Source organism: Numida meleagris, chromosome 3 (genome assembly GCF_002078875.1).
Source record: "Numida meleagris isolate 19003 breed g44 Domestic line chromosome 3, NumMel1.0, whole genome shotgun sequence".
Taxonomy (NCBI): domain Eukaryota; kingdom Metazoa; phylum Chordata; class Aves; order Galliformes; family Numididae; genus Numida; species Numida meleagris.
In genome coordinates, this window is record NC_034411.1 from 55,945,056 (window position 1) to 55,965,668 (window position 20,613).

The following is a 20,613-nucleotide window of genomic DNA, read 5'->3' on the forward strand; positions in this document are numbered from 1 at the left end:
CTTGATCATTCCTGCTAAGGTGTGTAAGCATTATGGCATGGAAGAAAGTGAAGAAGAATTTAGAGAAGAAAAACTCAAGCTGTTAAAAAAAAGATCCTTAGCGCTGCCATTAAGTTGCCTAAAATATCTGTGCTGAACAAAAAAAAAAAAAGAAGAAAAACAAGCCTCCCATTTCCTCATAATTGTAAACAAAACACAACAGTGATGGGAAGCTTGAGGTTCAATGAACCAGTGACAGAATGACAGCACTGCTGGCTTGTATTATCAAGGACACAGCACTAGAGTGGAGCTGGGGTTGTTCATTGGTGCTGCAACAAGTCCGTGCAGGCAGGGCAACAGAAGGCCTGAACAAGAAAATGAGAAGAGAAAGTGCAGCATTGCAGTGTTTACTGACCACCCTCTGTGCATGGAATGAAGGATGAGCAATCTGCATGCCAAGGGAAAAGACAAAGGAAAGCTGAGCAGTCTTCTTCCAAAGAGCAAGAGGATAGGTTTCTTCTCCTCCTCTTGGTAGAAGAGGTAGTGCAGGGGAAAGCAGAAGGAGTGTCCATAGAAGATGAACATTAAAAAGCTAGGGGGTGTCACACAAGAGGCATAAAGTTAAGAATGGGTCAGGGCTTAAAAAAGGGAAATGGGGATTCTTGAAGCTGACAGGCGTTAAGGAGGAGACAATTATCCTGGCTGAGCCACCTTGACCCTAGAGGTGAGCCCACAGTCATCAGCATGTTCTCTCCCAATGCAGCACCTTCAGCTAGACCTCTGTTTACTACTTTCTAAAACCATAAGGAACCTGAACTATGCAATTTCTACTTGCTAATTTAACCACACTAAGTTCACAGAAAGCATTTTGTACGAGGGACATGACCTGGCTTGTTAGCACCATATGTTGTAAGATACAGAAAAGGATCTTTCATACTTCAGAAGTCTTGTTTCTCAATTGCCGTCTCTTACTTTTTAACTTCTTTGCCGTTTTGAATGGATTTCAAAACAAATCAACAGACACATAGAGTCTTTGGTTATTTTTGGCCCGAGTTGGATAAATGAATAGTCCAGAAAGTTTCTGACATTGTGCCAAATGTCTATGTGCCTGAAGTTTAAGAGTCACGTTTTCCAGGAAACCTTGAAGTTTGCCGAGATTTATGCTTTTGATATTGTCATCCATTACTGTATTCAAAGGAGTTGTCTGCATAGGGGTTGATAGAGGGCAGTCAAACCTTTTGCACTGAACAAATTATATCATTAGGTGTCTGCCTGTGGGTCAACTTGTTCTCAAGCCCCAAAAACTAAACACAGCTGAGATCTAAATCCCCTGACAAATGAAGGCTGTGAGCAAGGATCATGAATAACATATGGCAAAAGGAATTTCCAAACACTGTGCTGCCATACAATATACACCTGATAAATGGTTGTCTACAATGATGCTGTTGAAAAAGGCACTTGATGCAAGCCTCATGCATGGCAGAGAGACATTAACAGAACTTTACAAGATGTTTCGAAGCTGACAAGACATTTATCCAAATGTGTTGTCTGTTCCTCCCTTCCTTCATGTAAGGACAGCATCTTTATTTTCTTGCACATGGGAACAAAGAGCCATAATAATTTGACTTATCATGTCAGAAGGCTGTGGGGCAAGTAGTATTCAATAATAAAAAGACATAATAGTGGTAAGGTCAAGAAAGAAAAGGAAAAGATGAAGGAAAGAACAGCAAAATATTACTTGGGATGAATTTTTAGGCACATTTGAATGCACTAAAAAATGTCAAGATTACATAGTTTTGTCCTAAGTTTTGTCCTGTTAAAAAGAAAATGAACACTTTCCCTTGATATATAAAATGCAACTAATTCTGGGGTGAACTCAAAGTAAAGCAGCACACAAAACAACTGGTCGTGGCAAAACAAAATTATGGGGTAGTGCATCTAGACCCATCCAGGTAGTATTACAGCCCCCAAATTGAGATGTATTACACAAAATTTGTCCAGGATCCTACAGCAGAGCTCAGAAAACAGAAGCCTTTTGATCGGTTTATATCTTAGTTCTAATGGATACATGGATTTTATGTTATTTTTGTTTACTTATTTATTTGTTTTGTTAAATATTTCGGGATTAATTAGTATCCTTGGCATCCTCCATGGAATTCTCTCTCTGAGCAGTGAGAGCTCCTCCACAGCATAATCTGTTAAGCTATCTCCAGCCTAAACATATATGCACGTGCACAAATGTATGTAGTGTATTTGTCTGGCCTCCTGAGGAGCTACTTGCTTTAATGAGGTCCAGGCAAAGTCAATCAATAAATAAAAATCATGGGAATGGGTTATTTTCAGAAAAGGTATTCCAAGTAACTTTTTTTTTTACTAATTAAAGAAATTGTTTTTGCTAGGAAAAGAAATTAGAGGATAACTGGGATGTTCTGTTTTCCAGATTCGTTGTTATCAGCCCTTTCTTGGAAAGCAAACTTTCATTCCAAATGTGAACTAAATGTAATAATTATAATGTGATTATAGGAGAGTTAAAATAGCCTGGCACTATTTAGTCATTAAAAAATTGCTAAATAATGATTTTTTTCAGAGGCAATTTTTCTTCAGCTTTTTGGTAGTAATTAAAGTAGAAAATAGGAAATCTTATCATACTGGCTCCAAATTATCATTCTTTTTAAAATGTATCAACAGCTTCCAAGAAAGGGTATTGATACATTTGGGAAAATAGTAATAATTATTTTTTAATAGAACAGGAAACGTTTTTAATAGAATAGAGAAATAGATGGAGTTAGTTTTAATCCTTTTCCACTTTACTTCACAACCCTGGAAACAGTTGCCTAAGCACAAATGATAAAGTGGCACAAGGCAGGAGTTTTGTTTTCCTCAAGGCAAAGGAACTAGCAAGAATGCAGGGAAAGGAAACGCAAGTCCATGCATCTCCTGTGCCAATGAGAACTGGCCGCTTAAGTAAGGCTAATGGGTTAAAACTGTGGTCATATAGCAGAAATCACCATCACTGTGAGACGAAAATTACAAGTCATTCAGGCTGTTAGGTGTCAAGTTCAACTCTCACAGATTGCCCAGTGTGGTCTGAGCCAACTTTTCAGATGTTCGTCCATGCACAGAATGATGCACATGTCACTCAGGGCCTGTGCTTGCTCAGACGACACCTCCATTAAGGCTTCAGAAGAGAGATTTTCCTGCCTAGAGGTCATGTGGAGTCTGCAGTGAGACTGGTGTGTAGTGTGGGGCATGGCTAAGCACAGGACCATTCACAAAAGGCACTGTGTTAAGAAGGTAACCATTTAAGATTCAATAATTGCATGAACCTAAGTCTGATAATTATTCTTACTGTTGCTTTTAACTTTTTCAATAGGAATTGCCTCCCCAGATATTCCATAAAATGCATGGATGTGTAAGTCAGATTTGCTTGGTGAAATTCTAGAATCTTAGCAATATAGGAAGTCAGATTAGATGACTGTAACACTTCCTTCATGACAGAAAAATTCGTGACACTATTAGATGTTTTGCTAAATTGGAGACTAAAGTGATAAGCTAAATTAATAGATTTCTGTATTTCTCTGGGTGGTCCATTCATTACATGAGAATGCTGCTTCTGTGCTCTAATCTGCATGTACATGCATTATATATGTGTGCATGAACCAAGTGCTGATAGATAAACGTAACTTTATTCTCACGCTGATTTCTTAAAAGCTCCATAGAAGGTCTAGGAGACCCACTATGCATACTTATTTTGTGCATTAAGATAACAGTAGCCACTGTAGACAAAAAAAAGCCACTTGCATTTCAGTGAGGCTGTTCGCATGAGCAGACCTTTGCAAAATTGGGCTCTAAATGTCGCTTGGAGTTGCAAAGAAGCTTAAATGCTGAACGTGTCTTCTGTACATGTTTCTTTTTAGCCTGTTCCTGGCTCTATACCATCATGCTTTCTTCACAGGAAACATCTATGCTAAACATCACTGTCAATTCCAAGACAAGAGACACATTCAAAAGCACATGGAAGCTTTTTTTGTTACCATAAGTTGCCCGCAGAGGGTCCATTCATTCTGTTTGCTTGTTCCACTGTGTAATAGCTCAACTCAAGTATCAACAAGATAAGCTTTTAAAAGCAGAATATTCCCAGCTGTTGTGGTCAGGCAGCAGCAGCAGGTTCCTATCTGAGGACAGCAGAACAATCCAGTGCACCCGCAGCGATGGCAGTGTCGAGGGGAAGCATGTGTTCTCTGTACACAGTAGCGAAGGGTCCAATAGACAGCAATTAGCACCAGCAGAATGAAGATGAACGGTCATATACATAACCTTAATAAAAATGTCACAGAAGAGAAATCTCACACCATATGGATCCATGCTGAACTCTTTTTTTTTTTTCTTTTTTTTTTTAAGGAGCAAGACAGCTCCATTTCTTTACAGTCTTTTGCATTAATTTCTCTCCTGAGTTTTTTGCAGCATTCTCTCTCTCTAAGCAACACTGTACTCCTGTTTTGTTTGACAGCTATGGAAAATTACATTTTCATTTCTGTATTTGCACATGGCCACTCAGTCTTAGAATTCCCTCAAAAGTGTCTCCCACTCAGCCTTAGTAATGTGAGTAGATTACCTGAAGAAAATTGCATCCCATTTCCATCAACTTTAGGAAAGAGCTCCATCAAAATTTGCAACATTTTATTCCTGTCAAATTAGTATAGTGTGAAAGCGGGTATTGCTGGTTCTCAGGTCTGCTACTCGAATGGTGGAAGTGGTGAAGAACAAATATTTCATTATTTTATATGTCACTGTTAGTAATAATAGTTTTAAAATTATTATGGCGACAAGGGTTTGAAGTAAAAAGCTACTTTATTTTCATCTTTGTGATGACGTTTCCATTTTTTCATCTCCTGATTAAAAAAAAGGAAAATTATATGGGGACACTAGGAACAAGAAGTAAACCCATCCACAATAGCATTGCATATTCATCTGAAGTTGTTTCTTCATTTTTTACTGATCAAAAGAGAACATCATTATTGACATTTTGTAAGCTCCATTTGAAGTCTAAGAGAAACTTGTTTTGGTCCTTTCTGCCTCTTCTCTACTCACAGTAATAAGACTTCTGCCCTTAGAACCTGACTTTAAATTTTGTTGATTACTTCAACAGAAGATAGAGCTGGAGAAGACATCATGAGATATTCTCTAATGACCCCCTTGCTGGTACACAAGATTCATAGCTGCAGATGTCTGTCTGAGTCCTTCAGAGAAAGGAGATTCCACCCTCTCCATCCCTCTTCCACAGGCAAATAAGCTGATTGCTCTCCTATTCCTAAAACTAGAAACCTTTTCAAATACTAAGGGATATCAATCTCTAATTTTAGAAGTGAAGCTCATTTCTTTTTTGTCACATGCATATGGAGAACAGATTATTCCCTTCTTTGTGATAGCCCACTGCACGCTTGCATCCTGTTGTCATATCTCCCCCTGTCTTCTCTGTATTAGACAAAATAATTTGTTCACATCTCTGCATCCTCTGCATCCACAGTGATGTTTTTTTAGATTTCTGATTATTCCACTTGCTCACCTCCAGACTCTTCACTTTACTGTAGCCAGCCTGAAGCATGACAATCAGAACTGGATACAGTACTGTGGCTGAGGTTGCATTAATTCTGAGTAGGATGGAAGAATTATTTTATGTGACTCGCATAGCACATTTTTGCAGACACATCACTTTTTTTTAACAGAAATGAACCAACTTGCTGTATCTTAGCTCCATTGGTTCTCGAAGGCTTGATATGCCAGTAAAATGATGGACTACGATGTTAAAACACACAGAGGGGTGCAAAAACCTCAATCGTTTTACACAGGATTCAGCCCTTCCAACATTTAAGTTATAGGATCTATTTTTACCCTTGGGAGCCTTCACATTGATGTCAACAATCATGCTCACATGTACAAAATTTGGTCACAAATTCATTGGCTATTTCAGAGAAAACACAATGACAAAATTCAAACTGGATTTTTGGAATGCTTTTGCCTCTTGTGCTGCCCCTTTCCTATTGATATGGTGTAGTATTTCTAAAGACAGGGACAGCAGTGAACACAGAGGCATTGATCCTATCCTTGGAACATTTCTTCCAGAAAAGCAAACTTGACAAATCTTTATTTAGAGAATTAAAATAGTATTATCTCAAGGAACAAAGCAACGCACAGAAATGCCCACGGGAACTCGAGTGCGGACAAATTCTAGTATGACATATCATCTTCCCCCTAGTCCCCCTCGTTTAGCTTTAGTGATGACAGCAATCCACTTACAGTATGCACTAAAACATGACTATCTTCTTTTAAGCATGCTCACTTGTAATCATACTGCCATATACCTCTCTAAACAGAAGGGAAATGGATGCATGCTTACAAAAATTGCCTTTGACAATTTTAAATGGAGTGAATAATGAATCAGTTCTGGCTCAAAAGCCATAGAAGTCCCTCTCCCTTCCCCAACCCCTTACTACACACTCCCTCTGTGATCTGAGCATTAACTCTTTGGGACTATTGACTCAAAATGATTCACGGATGGCTGGTTTGCATCAATATTTCTAAAATCCCTCTTATTATCTTGCATGCGTCAAAGTTTGATAAGAAGGAAGAAGGATGAAGCTATTTATAATTCAGAATGACTGTTACCAAGAGATATTTAAAACCAAATCACAGTAAGTCAGAGTTTACTTTTAAATCAGCTTAAACAAAAGACACCGTTTGAAAACAATTAGGAAATCTGACAAAATTAACTTTGACCTTACAATCTTACAAATGCCAGCACAGCTTTTCTTCTAATGTCAGTGTGCATGTGTGTCTGCATGTGTATTTTTGGCACTGCAGTAACTTTACAGCAAAGAGGCATACTGTGATTTAACTCTCAGGCAAGAATTATGCTTTGATGCTCAGGAGCTCCCCTCGGAGGGATGCACTGTTTCCTTGCTCTGTTATGTTGGACATCCATCTGTACAGACAAGTCAGATTGGTGTTTGATTATTCTCATTACTTCTGGTAAGCCAACATCCTCTCCCATCCCAGCTTTTTTGTTATTCTCACTCCTCAGCTCACAGAGGAGAGTCTTTTTAGGTTTCTTCTTAGTTACTGTTAGTGTTCTTCAAAAAAAACCAAACCAAAGCAAAACAAAAAAGCTACAATCCACGCAACAAAACCAACTAAACAACCAACTAACCATCCAGAGTCTTAACCTGCTGAGAGAGATTTGCACTTCATTCTTCTAGGATATAGTCCTTTCTGTGCCCTGAGCAGACCTGATCATCCCAGTCTGTGTCACAGCTGAGCCATCTCTGAGCATCAGAGATGCAGATTGGCAATGCCCTGAGCAGCCACAGGCTGCTTCACTGTTCTCTCTGTTGGGAGAGTACGTAACTGTTGCCCTGAGTACGTAACTTCTCAACAGAGCATGAAATTCATGCAATCCATAGAACAAATGCCAGGTTTGATTTGTAATTGCTTTAAAACAGCCTCATTTATAAATGTTAATTTAATCCTCCTGGCAATTGTTTTTCTGATCACTTTAGATAAAAAATGGTCTTCCTTATAGATTTTAGAAAAATCCAAGATGCAGGCTCTTCTGAAGTTTATTAATGAATTTAAAGATTAACCTATCAATTTTAAATGAATTATACTCATATTTCTGCCTCAAACTACATTTATCCATGTAGCAAGGATCACTCACAAATGTTTTTGTTGAAAAGCACTATCTTTTTAGGCTCTATTTATCTTCAAAAGGCAGCTCCAGAATAGGAGCTTTCATTTAAAGATAAACAAAAAATCATCATTTATGTCACTTAAAATTATTTTGAGACCTGAATCAAAGTATGATGGCTTGCCTTCCATAGCCTTGAGACAGTGTAAAACTATAGCCATGCTGCATGAAACACTTCATTCAGCTCAGCCTTTGCTTTGACTTGCTTGCATGTTATTTATTTACACGCTATAGGTCAGACTCTCTCCTGTGCCAGAGCTCCACTCAGTTTGGGGATAGGTCAGAAGGAAGTCATTACCGCTCCCTGGCCCCCGCATGATTTCTCCTGGTTGCCAGGCAGCCCTGTGTTAGACATCTTGTGCAAGGTTCTTAATAGTGCATTAAATTCAATGTGACTTCAGGATATGCCTAGACTTTAGCACATGCTTTTCTTCCTGGCATTTACAGTCCTTAAGGGTAGTCTGATTTTGGAAAGATACTGACAGTTAATTTTCTTGAGTCTGCATTCATGCATGAAATAGTAGAAGTTAGGCCATTTATGTTGAAGATACTTCCAAAATACAGCTTCAGAATTATATGAATCTATCTGTGATGGAAAATAATTTACAACTCCATTCAGTGCCTGGCGCAACAGAACAGAGGCTTTCGGGAACTTCTGGAATATAAACGCCACTTGTAAAGAAATGGGACTAGAAGATCCTTTCCATGACAGAAGGTTAAATGGCAGCATGGAACCCACTGCTGGAAAACCTTTTGGTCTCCCTTTATGCTCAGTAGCCTTGAGGGCAACACTGCCCAGGCTTTTTCCCCTAACACAGCTACACTGTGTTAGGAGATCTGGAGATTGGCCCCTCCACCTGGACTTGTCCCACCTACTTCAGAGAGGTGCTTGGTGAGGCTGGTCAGCATGGAACCCTCCTATAGCCAGGGGAGGAACATATCTCTGGAAGGTGATTCTGGCCATTTAATTTCATCATTTGAATTGAAGGGAGCTGTAAACAGCTTGGATCCTAACACACGGGCTGCTGTGAAGTACCTGTGCTTAAGTGAGTGGGTTTTTTAATGATTTATCTCCAAATCTGAATTAACTGAAGACTGTTAAGGAAAGATGAGGATGTATTTCCACTAAGGGCTTCCTTTGCAAATTGGCTGACTTAAATGTTTTTGTTTTGATTGTTTATTATTCCAAAAATATTGTTATTTTTGCCATGTTCCTGTTTAGTGATAGGACCTAATGGAGATTTAGGCCAGGAGATGGAAACTGGGAGTTCCCATTCATCACTCATCTTCATGGCACTGTGTGAAATGCTTGAGTCCTTTTTCTTTCCATTCTTTTTTTTCTTTCTGTTCCTCTGGAATCGCTCAACACAACTGTAAACTGTAAGTAAACCTGTGGTGTCTCCTCAAGGACTCAGTCCTCAAAGTTAGGGCAAATGCTATACCTAGAGCCTAGATTTCAGCTGTCTGAACCAAAATTCATCTTTTCTGTTCGTGTAAATCCAGCAAGATTTTCAACAACCGATGTCCACTCATTTTTACAACAAATGAAGCAGACGCTTGCTAGATAATGTCTCATTCATCACACAGCACTAGAGTTCATTTTGGTGACTTTTCATTTAGACCAAAGGGCTGACCTTGATGGAAGGACAGTTGATTCTACTCTGGACTGTGAGCCTCCTTTGGTGAGGGATGAGGGCCATGCTATCATAAAATGTGCATGAAGTCAGTATCTTTAGTGTCTTAAGATAGTGTTTTCCAGTCGAACTCAGCTGAAAAAAGCCAAGGCACTGGAAAGATACTAGATAATGGGGTAATTGACCTGCATATAAACACAAGCACACTCATATGCACTTGTACATGGCATTCACCCAGCAGCTTCATTTGCTCAGAAAGCTTTGCTAAAGCCTTGCATCTTAATGCTAACGTTTAACTAGTAACCTACTGCAAGGTACAAGAAAAAATGAACCTACCTCAAGTTTATAACTTTACAAGTCTTTTTGTGAAGTTCAAGTAGGGAGGCATTCCTAATTCAAATTGCAAAACCTCTGATATACTGCAATGAGAGCAATGTAGTTTGACATGAGTAGCATGTCCGCTTTTTGGAGACTACTTTCACTGTGTAGTGTATATTTTACCTTTGAAGAACAAAGAGAACTTGTCACCTTTTATTTTCCTTCTGGACCAGTGTTAGTAGAGGATGAGACAAATGCTTTGCCAAAGGGATTCAGAAACATTTATTTAAAGCATTAAGACTCAGGATGCCTTGGTTCCACCCCAGCCTCTGAAGTCCTCTCCTCTGCTGCATGCCTTCTGCTAGACCCTCTCCTTTCTCCTGTACATGCCTGCCTCCTCCTCATGATTTTATTCTGCAACTCTTGGACCTGCCTTTCTCTTCACATTTTCTATGTTTAAAGGGTCCTTGTGTACTGCCTCAGGCAGTTCCTCCCTCATCTCCAACCAACTTTCTGACTATGGATTCTCGGGCTACCTTTCCAAGAGCTGCATCCAGTCTTGCTGAGGCAGTGAGGGCCCAAGACACTGCATACTACTCTGCAGTTCTGGATTCCCACTTGCAACTCAGGTCACACTGGACATGGAGCATTATGGCAGGGCAAAGTCCTAGGATTACCAGGTAATTTCATGGGTCAGCTGGTCTGCATGGGACAATTTTGGTGCATTCATGGGTTGTGAAGATGTTGAAAATACTTAGTGAGAATGGATTTCTTGGAAAAAATAGCTAATTTAGCTAAACATAAAATTTTAATTTTAAAATTTTTAATTAAAATCAACACCTCAATTTATCACACTTAGTCTGATTATTCAAAACAATAGAATTTGGTTAGATTTGATTCAAAACAGACAATTATAGACACTTGATCAGCAGAAAGTACCCTGTCCTTGCCAAGTCTGAAGTGCCTTCTGGAAAGCATGGGGGCATTTGGAGAAGTTGCCAAAATAAAAATTAAAAAAATAGTGGAACAATATATTTCCCCCCTCCCCAGAGCCTGGCTCAGAAATGGCTGAAGTATTTTGCTCTGTTAAACAAATAATAAGCTTAAGGCATGGAAAATAACAGTACATCCAGTTAAAGTCTAAAGGAGCTGTGCTATAAAAGGTGTGCCAGTCCCCACCAGCACTACACCACTGATGATACCAGTCCTGTCTGGCTGAGAGGTGCTGCAGGAATCATTAATGTTTCTGAGGAATGGTTCCAAAGGTGGGGGAGAAACACATATGTTGCCTGGGGTGGCTCTTAGATTGTAAATGATGTCATGAACATTTAGGAGAGGTTTCACCTCTAACAACAGTGATGCTGTACTTAGTCCCAGCAGAGAGGCTGTTCCCACAGGCACAGCAGCTTCTGGGAGTGTCTCAGCCTAGGTGCCTACCTGTTGCTGGGCAGTGATAAGCGTCATGGTATCAGTGTGTGCCAGCCATGGGGGGATTGATCCGGGCACTCTGCAGATTGTTTGTACTACAGATTGCTTCTCCCCTTACTCAGGCTTCTTCCCCTAGACTTTAGGAGATGCTATTAATGGCAGAAATTCAGAGAGAAGGAACTACATGGTCCTGGTCTGGCTCAGAAGGACACTGGGGTACATGAGGATCTGAGCATCCTCACTGCTTTAGGAAAGAAGCCAAGGTTTCTGAATGACAGGTTTAGTAGAAAAAGTGTATTTCAGCCTGGGATGTAACTGAGCACCAAGTCAGAGACAGTGCCCTGAGCTGTCTCACAACTTTATACTGCATCAGTAATGCAGAACTTGTGTTCAGATGCTTCCACCTTCTCTTCACCACCTCATATGGATGCCTATTTCTACAGGTGATGGAGAGAAGTGGGCATGTCCAGCAGGTGATTCTGCCCAACTCAGACAAGCAAACAAGCCGATTCCTAAGCTCAGCACAGGCAGTCCTCCCACAGAGACCTGAGACACGTACATTTCTTTTTGCGGTAACACTTTTCTTACAAACTTCAGTGAAGAAAACCAAATGCAAAAGTGATTCTCAGATGTAATTTTCCTGAAGGAGGCAGGAGCTGTGCTATAAAAGGTGTGCCAGTCCCCACCAGCACTACACCACTGATGATACCAGTCCTGTCTGGCTGAGAGGTGCTGCAGGAATCATTAATGTTTCTGAGGAATGGTTCCAAAGGTGGGGGAGAAACACATTTGTTGCCTGGGGTGGCTCTTAGATTGTAAATCATATGGCAGTCCCACGTAAATACCTTTGAGAGCTTTTAATGAACCGTGTCCCATAGGTGAAAGCCAACAGCAATATTAGAAATGGTGTTTGTTTTATAGCCTAGAAACTGCATTTTAAATGCTAGTGTAGGTTTATATGACAGTTGTATTAAATATAAAATAGACCCATTACAAAGAAAGCCCTTTACATCTGCTTTTATCTATGTCTAAATGGCATGCCCAGCTCTGCAATTTCTCAAATGAGACATTTTTAGAACTTTATTTATGTTACAGCCATAACAAACTAGCAACTAGAAAACTATAATGGGCACAAACGGCTAATAAAAATGAGATTGTTGAAAAATACTTCTTAATAGCAATTTACAAAGGATCCTGATAAAACAGAACTGAGGCTCTGTTTCTCTGGACGTTTGCCACCACTGTAATCACAGTCATTTGGCAACAGGTACTCCCCCTCTTCCATTTTCTGTGACTATTTCCTTCTGAATGTGCTGAAAGCTGAGTACCCTGAGGTTACTCCCTGCCCTGTCATTAGTCACTTGGTGCCTACCGATGCCTAGGCACAGAGCAGCGATTCCCCTTTTCTTCCCTCTTACTGTGCATGAAGTGACCTGACAGAGGTGGCATCCCAAAGGGTTTGTCACGTGTTCGGAGGAGAATAGGGCAGCAAGGCGGGATCTGTCCCACACATGCAGAGGGTGCCCCTTTTGCTTCTGAAACTTGAATCACCTCTCTGATGAACTGATCTGTTTACACAGAGTGGCTAAGACGAGTAGGTCAAGCTCTCTGTTTGTAGACTGAAATCTATTCTGCCTTGAGCTCACCAAGCTAAAGATTGGAGGCTGAACTGATTTCTTTTGGAGGACACCTTCTGTGAGTTTTGAAAGTATCATGTGGCTGTTCACGTGATGTCAGGGAGAAACTTCCTGCCACCCAAGGAAAAATGCCTTCTTCCAGATACACACTCGTCTGCTGCAGACCTACTGGTTAGCTGAGGAAGGAAAGGGCAAAGCAGCATGTTCAAGTCGAGGTCGAAGAACTTGGTATGATCTAATCACAGGTAGTGATGAGTATTGTTGAATATAAACGAATCTCTTAACCAGTATAGCATTATACCTACCTAAGAAGGAGGAATTCCTGTTAACGAGTTTTTAAATCCAGTGGAAAACAACCAAGTTGTAGGAAACAAAATGAAACAGTTTGAAGAATCATCAAGGGCTGAAAACACTAAACAGACTATTGGAAAAAAAGATAGTGATACATCGTAACATCTCTTAAGACCAGACCTGAAAGTTGAGTGTTCATGTCACTACTTAGAATCATATAGTGAGAGACAGTCCAAACTCCATGCAAAGTCAGATTTACGTCAGTGCGGGAAGCCACTCAACCACCTCCCCAGAGAGGCTGCCAGAAGCAGTAGAAACAGCGCCCATGTGCCAGGAATCTCAGCCTAGATCCCTCCTGAACTCACAGCTCTCTGCAGACATCCAGTCCAACTCATCTGTCATGCTTACTGCTAGTTCAATTTGTGATGAAGGCTATGCATCCTGTCCTTAGAAATTCTGCCTTTAGCAAAAATAGATTCAACAGTATAGCCTGAAGTATTTGAAACTAGCACTAAGTACAAAATAGCTCACACAAATGTAGGAAAAGAGCTTTCACAGTACAGGTACACATACAGTTACGTATACTGATTAGGGTATAAAGTGCAAAATGATAACTATTTTGTACACTGTGAGCCTGTAGCATTACTGGGATTTGTGATAGCTCAATTGATGGTAGCCTCATGGCTGTCATTACAAAAAAATTAGCCTTCAGATAGATCACTGTTGGCTTTTTGACTGAAAATGAAATATTTGGCCAAAGATTAAACAAAAAGAAAAGAAAGCATTAAAATATATTAAACTCCAAACAAAATCATGGCAACAACAGTAACTGCAGAAACAGAATCAGTTTAGAGCTGAGCTAATCAAAGCACATGGATTAGCCTGGCCTGTGAACAGCTGAGCTGCCCACTCTAGAGGCAGGTAAACATTTTTCCTTTTCTTTTTTTTTCATTCTGAGAGAACCAAGGAAAATAAAGCAAATAATTATCTGACACGAACATTAGTATAGCATCACAATTCGTTAACTGATACAGGAACATGGGACCCTAGTTTATTTAGAACTCATCCTCAGGGAGTTAGTGAAACAGAAAGAGTAAGCAAAATTTGGGTTGCTTTATTCTCAAGAGTAGTCAATAAGAATGCTTGTGTGGCAAGACAAGTACGATCTGACCCAAAGAAAATACATTTGGCAAATTCATGTAAACCGGAAAGTCAGTAGCAGCTATTGAGAAATCATAGTCGTATTTTAAAGTTATCCTACTGAGGATTGCCTTTAAACCACATCTCCCCTCCCCTTTCTCTGTCCCCCTTCTCCCAGAATTTTGTCCCAAGTACTTAATTGTGAGTACAATATTTTTACTGGGAAGACATCAAAGGCACTGATTTTAGAAATTCAATTTTATATAACACAAGACCCCTGAACTTTAACAAAAGTTCATTTCATCAACTATCACTAATCATCTGCGAGTCTGGTTCTTTACCAACTAAAACATGGTATTATGAATAATGGATTTTCCCTACATTTGAAGTGTAAGAATAATTGCAAATATGAATGCAAGCAACGATAATGCTTTGCATGAGTCTGTTTTATGATTTGGCAATGAAATGCAGAAGCAAACTAATACTTTTGCTTTAAAAATTGCTTAACCTGTAAAGCCAAAAAAAAATGTACAACACTCAGTGAGGGGTTTTTTTGCACATCTGTTCTAGCTATTATTTATTTTAATTTTCTTTCTCTGCTACTCTTCATCTCCAGCATCTCACTCAGATATTGGCATTAGAAATTGCAGAGCTCCTGCTATCAGCTACGAAAGGCTCTCTACTCCTACCTCTGTGGGATCAAGGATGTTAACACTTTAGAAAATTAACCTTTGGTGTGATGACATTTTGGCCTTTACCTGAAGCAGAGTGATTAGAATATGAGAGGTTCTCCCTGAATTGCAATCTGCTGTATTCCTGTGGCCTCCAGTGATGTAAAACAACCACTTGGTGGCAGGGAAGGGAGATGCTGTTGGAAACATCCATCCCTTCCAGTGCAGAGCTTTCTTCCTTCTTTCCTGAAGACAAAACATAGAGTTATCATCATGTTTTGCAAATGCCATGCATACATACAGATCATTATTCTTCACTGGCTGATAAAATTGCATTTTGGACATTACTTGTAAAAGTAATGTTGTGATGTAAAATACAAATGGTGGAGCTATATTTTCTGTCTGTGTGACCTCTTTCTTGCATGACAGAAATAAGGGAAATCAGTAAAGAAAGAAGGAAACTGAGTCACTAGTGCAGAAAGAAGCACAATTGCCAGCTGCAGCAAACTGGTTTTGAGATGAAAACAAAACAACAGCTACTCCCAGAGATCTAAAGGTGTAAACAACAGTAAAAAAAAAGGTACACATATATATCTCTTGGAGGTATCACATGTGCAGTAGAAATTAATGGCAAAATGAGGTATTACCTGCTCTGTGTGATGATGGAAACATTTCTCTGCAAGAACTGACGTCTTCCTGGCCTCTAATTACATTGATTTTCTCACATAAAGTTGCAGATCTCTCTAATTATATGGATTAATGTTTCACCATTGTTTCACAACTTGTTTGAGACTCGGTGAGAATACAACTCCTGAGAATGAGAAACTGCAGGAAGAAAATTGCATGCTGCCTTCATCCCTCAAGTCAGAATTGTGTTGATACTGTTTTTCTGATCAGCTCTGAAGAGCACATTTGGTTATCTTGTGCAGTTTCAGAGATCTGTTATAAAATCCCAGTTCAAAGACAGAGCCATGACTGAAAGATTTTGTATTAACATTCATAGATTTTTTAGTAATGCTTTTCTAATCTGAAGATATGCATGCAGCATGTATGTTAATATTTTCAGTGTTTTACAGTTTGCAGTCTCCTGTAAGTTTTTCCATGGAAAAATGGATACCTGCACGAACAGCTAAAACTGTTCCTATTTGGGAATAGGTGTGTTTCTCTGAGCTACCTTTTGCAAATCCTGTAGTACTCTTCTTGCTGATGGGTCTTCAAGGGTTTTCTGACCTCATGTTGAAATTCAGGCTTCACACTTGTAATAAAGAAACCTCAAAGGATTTAGGTTGCATTTATTTAGGCAGCACAACTTTGAATATATTCCAGAATTTGTGTCTGAAGAAATTCTGCAGAAAGAATAAGTCAACTCTTTTAATTAGTTAACTAACAGTAGAGAAAATTTTCTCTCTCTTTTCTTTACTACAGAATTCCATAAAAATTAATTCTCTGTCATTTGCAGATCATGTAAGGTTACAGCATCTGAGTTACTGCATCTTGCATGGACGGCTTCCAGTCATTTTATTTTTAGCGATTAGAACTAGAGGAATACACCAATTTAGACAAAGTTTCCTCCCCTATTTAAACTTTATGAAAAGTGCTGGACGTGTAGATCTTAGGTTAAGCAGTGAAAGGATTAAGGATTAATCCAGTCCATTATCAGATCACTTTTCAAAAATAAGAATGTGCAGATATGAGTGAATTTTATTCTAAACACTTAAAATGGTACCAGTTTTAACCAATGAAAGCAATCTGAAATGTTGTGAGGAACAACATCATTCTAAATTCTAAATTCTTCAGAAATGATGTTTATATTGAAAATGTATAAATCTATATTGTGTTTATCCAGTTTACTGACTTTTCTCCTAGGAGATCATGGCTTACCTAAGGTCAGGAAGAAGTCATTAGAGAAAGAAATAATGTGGCCAAGAAAGATCAAATCACTTGACCTGGTAGAACATTTATGCAGCTGAGACTAGATTTCAGCTCTTCCAGGTGATGCTGCGTGCGTGCATTAGTCATACTGAGGCACCATAATGAGATAAAACCGCAAATGCTGAGCTGTGAGGATGTGTGGTTAATTCCTAAAATCAACTTGGATGAAAGAGCTGATTTCTCACAGGAACACGAATACTTTTTTCTTACAGGTGTATGGTGCCAGTCTTCATTTTATAGTTGCTCAGAGGAACAGACTTACTATATTTTGAAAATTCCATCTGTTTTCTGCTGGCTGTAAAGCTGACGTCCATAATGCAGAATTGTTTGGCTCAGTGTAATTTGAGTACCAGAAGAGCCCTTCTTGGTTCATGGTTCCACATGCTTCACATCTTTCAAACCTCTAATAATATCCACGTGATACAGCTGGATGTCCCACCACCATTTCTGCAGGACAGCTGTGTCACAGGATCACACTCACAGCCTGGATGACTCTGTAGGCCATGGCTGGCATCTCCTCACCACTTTTCCACTGAAAATTAAAAAAAAAAAAAAAAAAGGAAAAAAAAGCCTTGGTAACTAGCTGGGGAAGATAATAAAGATCCTAACTGTCACCCCTCCTCCCAAAACATGCAAGCTAAAATACCCATTGATCTGGGAGGAACTCATGAGGAAGCCAGAAACAAGCACAACTAATCACAGAAAACATCTGCAAGTGACTTCAGCTAGAACACATGACTGGAAAGTATTCTGTGTCCAAGATATCCCTGAGTTCAACTTTCACCAAAATCCAAGGACCACCACCTCTGCTTCAGTGACTTGAAGCATCAGGAGTTCACGGCTTATGCACTGAGTATCATTCTCAACATGTGCAATAAAGTCCCACTATCCTCTGGACCCCTGAGGAATTTCCTCTCTATGGTGAGCTTATGCTTTCCATAAGAGTATTTTTAGGGATGCAAAAAGAAATGTTGAAGGTAAGATGGCTGTGTACAGAGGAAGATTATATTCCAGTCACTTCAAAGAGAATGGGGGAGAAGGCATGTTTCTAATTTCTATACAAAAACAAAGGAAGTAATTTCTTTCAAGGTTTTTTATTTGTTTTTCAAATTACACAGTCCTCGACTTTAAAAATAATAATCATTCTTGACAGCCATTTAATAATTGTTGGTGATCTATAGCTTTATTATAAAGTACTCATCTAATGATGTATTTCCTTTACCCTGAGGGCCAAGTACAAAGCAGGGAAATTATCTTGGTGATACTTTTAATAACTTCCTGTGGGATTGCAAACTCTGGCTGAAGCTGTCTCTGCAAAAGAGTTAATCATGTAATTTCACAGATTAGACAACAGAGGGTTACTAATGAGAAACTTCAGTTCAGTGATAAACTCTTTTTTTTCAAGAATATTTTGAGAGGCCTGTAACCTTTGGCTGACACCCAACAAGGCTATTAGTTTAACCATGGGATGCACTACCAAATGTACAAGAGTCAGCAGAACTTTTCCTTCTGAAAATTGCTCATAACCCTCTGTGAAGAAGCCTTTGAAAACCCAGAAGGGATAGATGGAAGGGAAAAAAATCAGGCAAAAAGGGGCTGACTTATCAGCTTCCGATAATTGGCATGGCTTCAGCTTCCCGTTTCTTTTCAACAATCTACGCTCACTATAGCAACCCCGGTTCCCATTTAAATGTCATGCTGCCCTCTGTTCTATAAACATGTATCATCCATCACTAAATATTTAGATCTGAATTGTTGGAGCTGAGTTCTGTGCCAGGGGTAAGGGGATTAATTCCTTTCAAGGCCCTCACATGATGGATTTTTCACTGAAGTAAACATCCGAGAAGAGCTCACACTGCAGCCATAAAATATATAAATAAAGTTTAAAGTTTAATTAAGTCAACATTATTTAAAGTGGTTGTCATATTTTATGGTGAACTCTTCATGTTTATTTTGTATGACTCCTCATAAATAGTCTCTCCCCTTCAGACAAAAGGCACGGCTGGGTTAAAGTGAAGGGTCCTGTGCATGCGTGGTAGGGGAAGGAGGATCTCGCATGCCCAGGAGATCTGCAGCACACTGTATCGGGCCTTCTGCTATCTCGTGTCTCCCTAATGAGCTGAGATGTTGTGCAGACACAGGAAAAGCATGGTGGAGTTTACTGTGGATGTGACACGGGGAAGCCCTCTGAGTGGCTATTGGGGCTCAGGCAGGGGAGGGCCTCATCCTACCGAGTCCACAGTTCTTCCCTGGCACAGGGAAGGAGATTGGTGTGGAGGGGTAGGCTGAGAGGGGCAGTCTGTCACAGGAGAAGATTACACCAAGCATCTGTGGAGAGCTAGTCTTTCTTCTATTCCTTTTTCACCCTTACATTTTTCCCCCACAAAAAAATAGTCAACCCAAGGTGCTTCCAAGAGGAAAATGATATGATGTCATTATGTTGCCTAATCCTTTGGAACAGAAAGAATCATTTTAAGAGTGAAAGTAAGTGGAGAAATGCATGGAAGGGATTGTTGATCGGTGCACAGCCGTAGGGAGGTCTCATCATGCCCTGACAAAGACTCCTGGGTGATTAGCTGAGCACCCAGAGGAGAAATGGGGAAACAAATGTTAGACCTCCAAGTCAAACCTCTGGAAAACTTGAATTCAACTTCTGTACTCCCTCAGCTGCTGTGGGCGCAGCTCCTGCCTGTGCTCTGCATGTAAGCAATGGACTGCAGCCTCTCAGTTAAATGACTTGTCATTAGGGCAAATGCAGAACTGTTGTGAGATGCTCATATCCTTGAGGTACACGTGCTGTATGAGACTGAAACCTCTTTTTCACTCTTTCTCGGGATTTTCTATGTCTGTGACAGAGGACCAAAAATGTTGCCAGTATAGTAGAGTTCAAAGACTGGACTGGTAGCAAAAGTATTCACTGTGGTAGGAGTGGTGATTTCCTAGAAAACTGAGAACAAGTCCTTTGGTATCTTTGTTCCTTATCAATGAAACTGGACTAATGGCACTTTCTCTTGTTTAACCTGCTCAAACTAAAAATGTTCTGTCTCACAAACAGTTGCCTGTAGCTGTTATCAGACTGCAAATGCTGAAGCAGGAGAAGACCATATCCCCCAATTTGATTTCAGTTATTCCTCTCCAAAAAACATTTTTCTACAAACTTGTGAGGTGTGCCAGAAAAATGCAGAGGAACTTTATTCCTGTGCTTATTCAAGATTATAAAATATGAAATAAATATGTGTACATGCATACATGTCTGTACATGTATGTGCACACTCTTTATGGATTATTAGGTACCCATGTTTGATCTATGAGTATGGATGTGTTCATTCAAATTCAGAAACAGTCAGTGAGCTTTGTCCAGACAGAGCACATGCAGCAATGCAGAGCAGACAGCAAATTCTAGCAAACAAGGCCACAAGCATCCATATGATGAAAGATCCCTCTGCTTTCATTTTGTATCAGTGCTGATTATGTTGCTTCAGAATCTATAACATTAGGTAACATGATCATGCTGAACACAGTATGAAATTTAATGAGGTCTTAATCTACATGGCAGGTTAAAAGCTAAGAGAGTTTCTAAGGCTATGTGTGGTATAAATGGAGTGTAAGCTAATATTATTTGATAAGATAGGAAGAGGCCCAGATGAACTGAAAGCATTTTCCTACAGTCTCTGGTCTTTGGTTAGAAGTGAAACTCTTAAAACTGAAAAGAAATAAGGAAAGAAAAAAAGTGGGAGGGAAGGAGGGAGAGAGGAAGGAAGGAAATGAGGGAGGGAGGGAAGGAGGTAGGGGGGCAGGGGAGGAGGGAGGAAAGAGGGAAGGAAAGAGGGAAGGAAGGA

At 39.7% G+C, this 20,613-nt stretch overlaps 1 long non-coding RNA gene across 2 annotated transcripts in view; it reads left to right on the forward strand.

Moving 5' to 3' along the window:
• LOC110396844 overlaps positions 3,103 to 20,613 on the forward strand; it is a 37,154-nt gene continuing 19,643 nt past the window's right edge. For both annotated transcript variants that reach the window (XR_002437297.1, XR_002437298.1), the window contains exon 1: positions 3,103 to 3,273. This is a non-coding gene — a long non-coding RNA (uncharacterized LOC110396844). The remainder of the gene's footprint in view (positions 3,274 to 20,613) is intronic.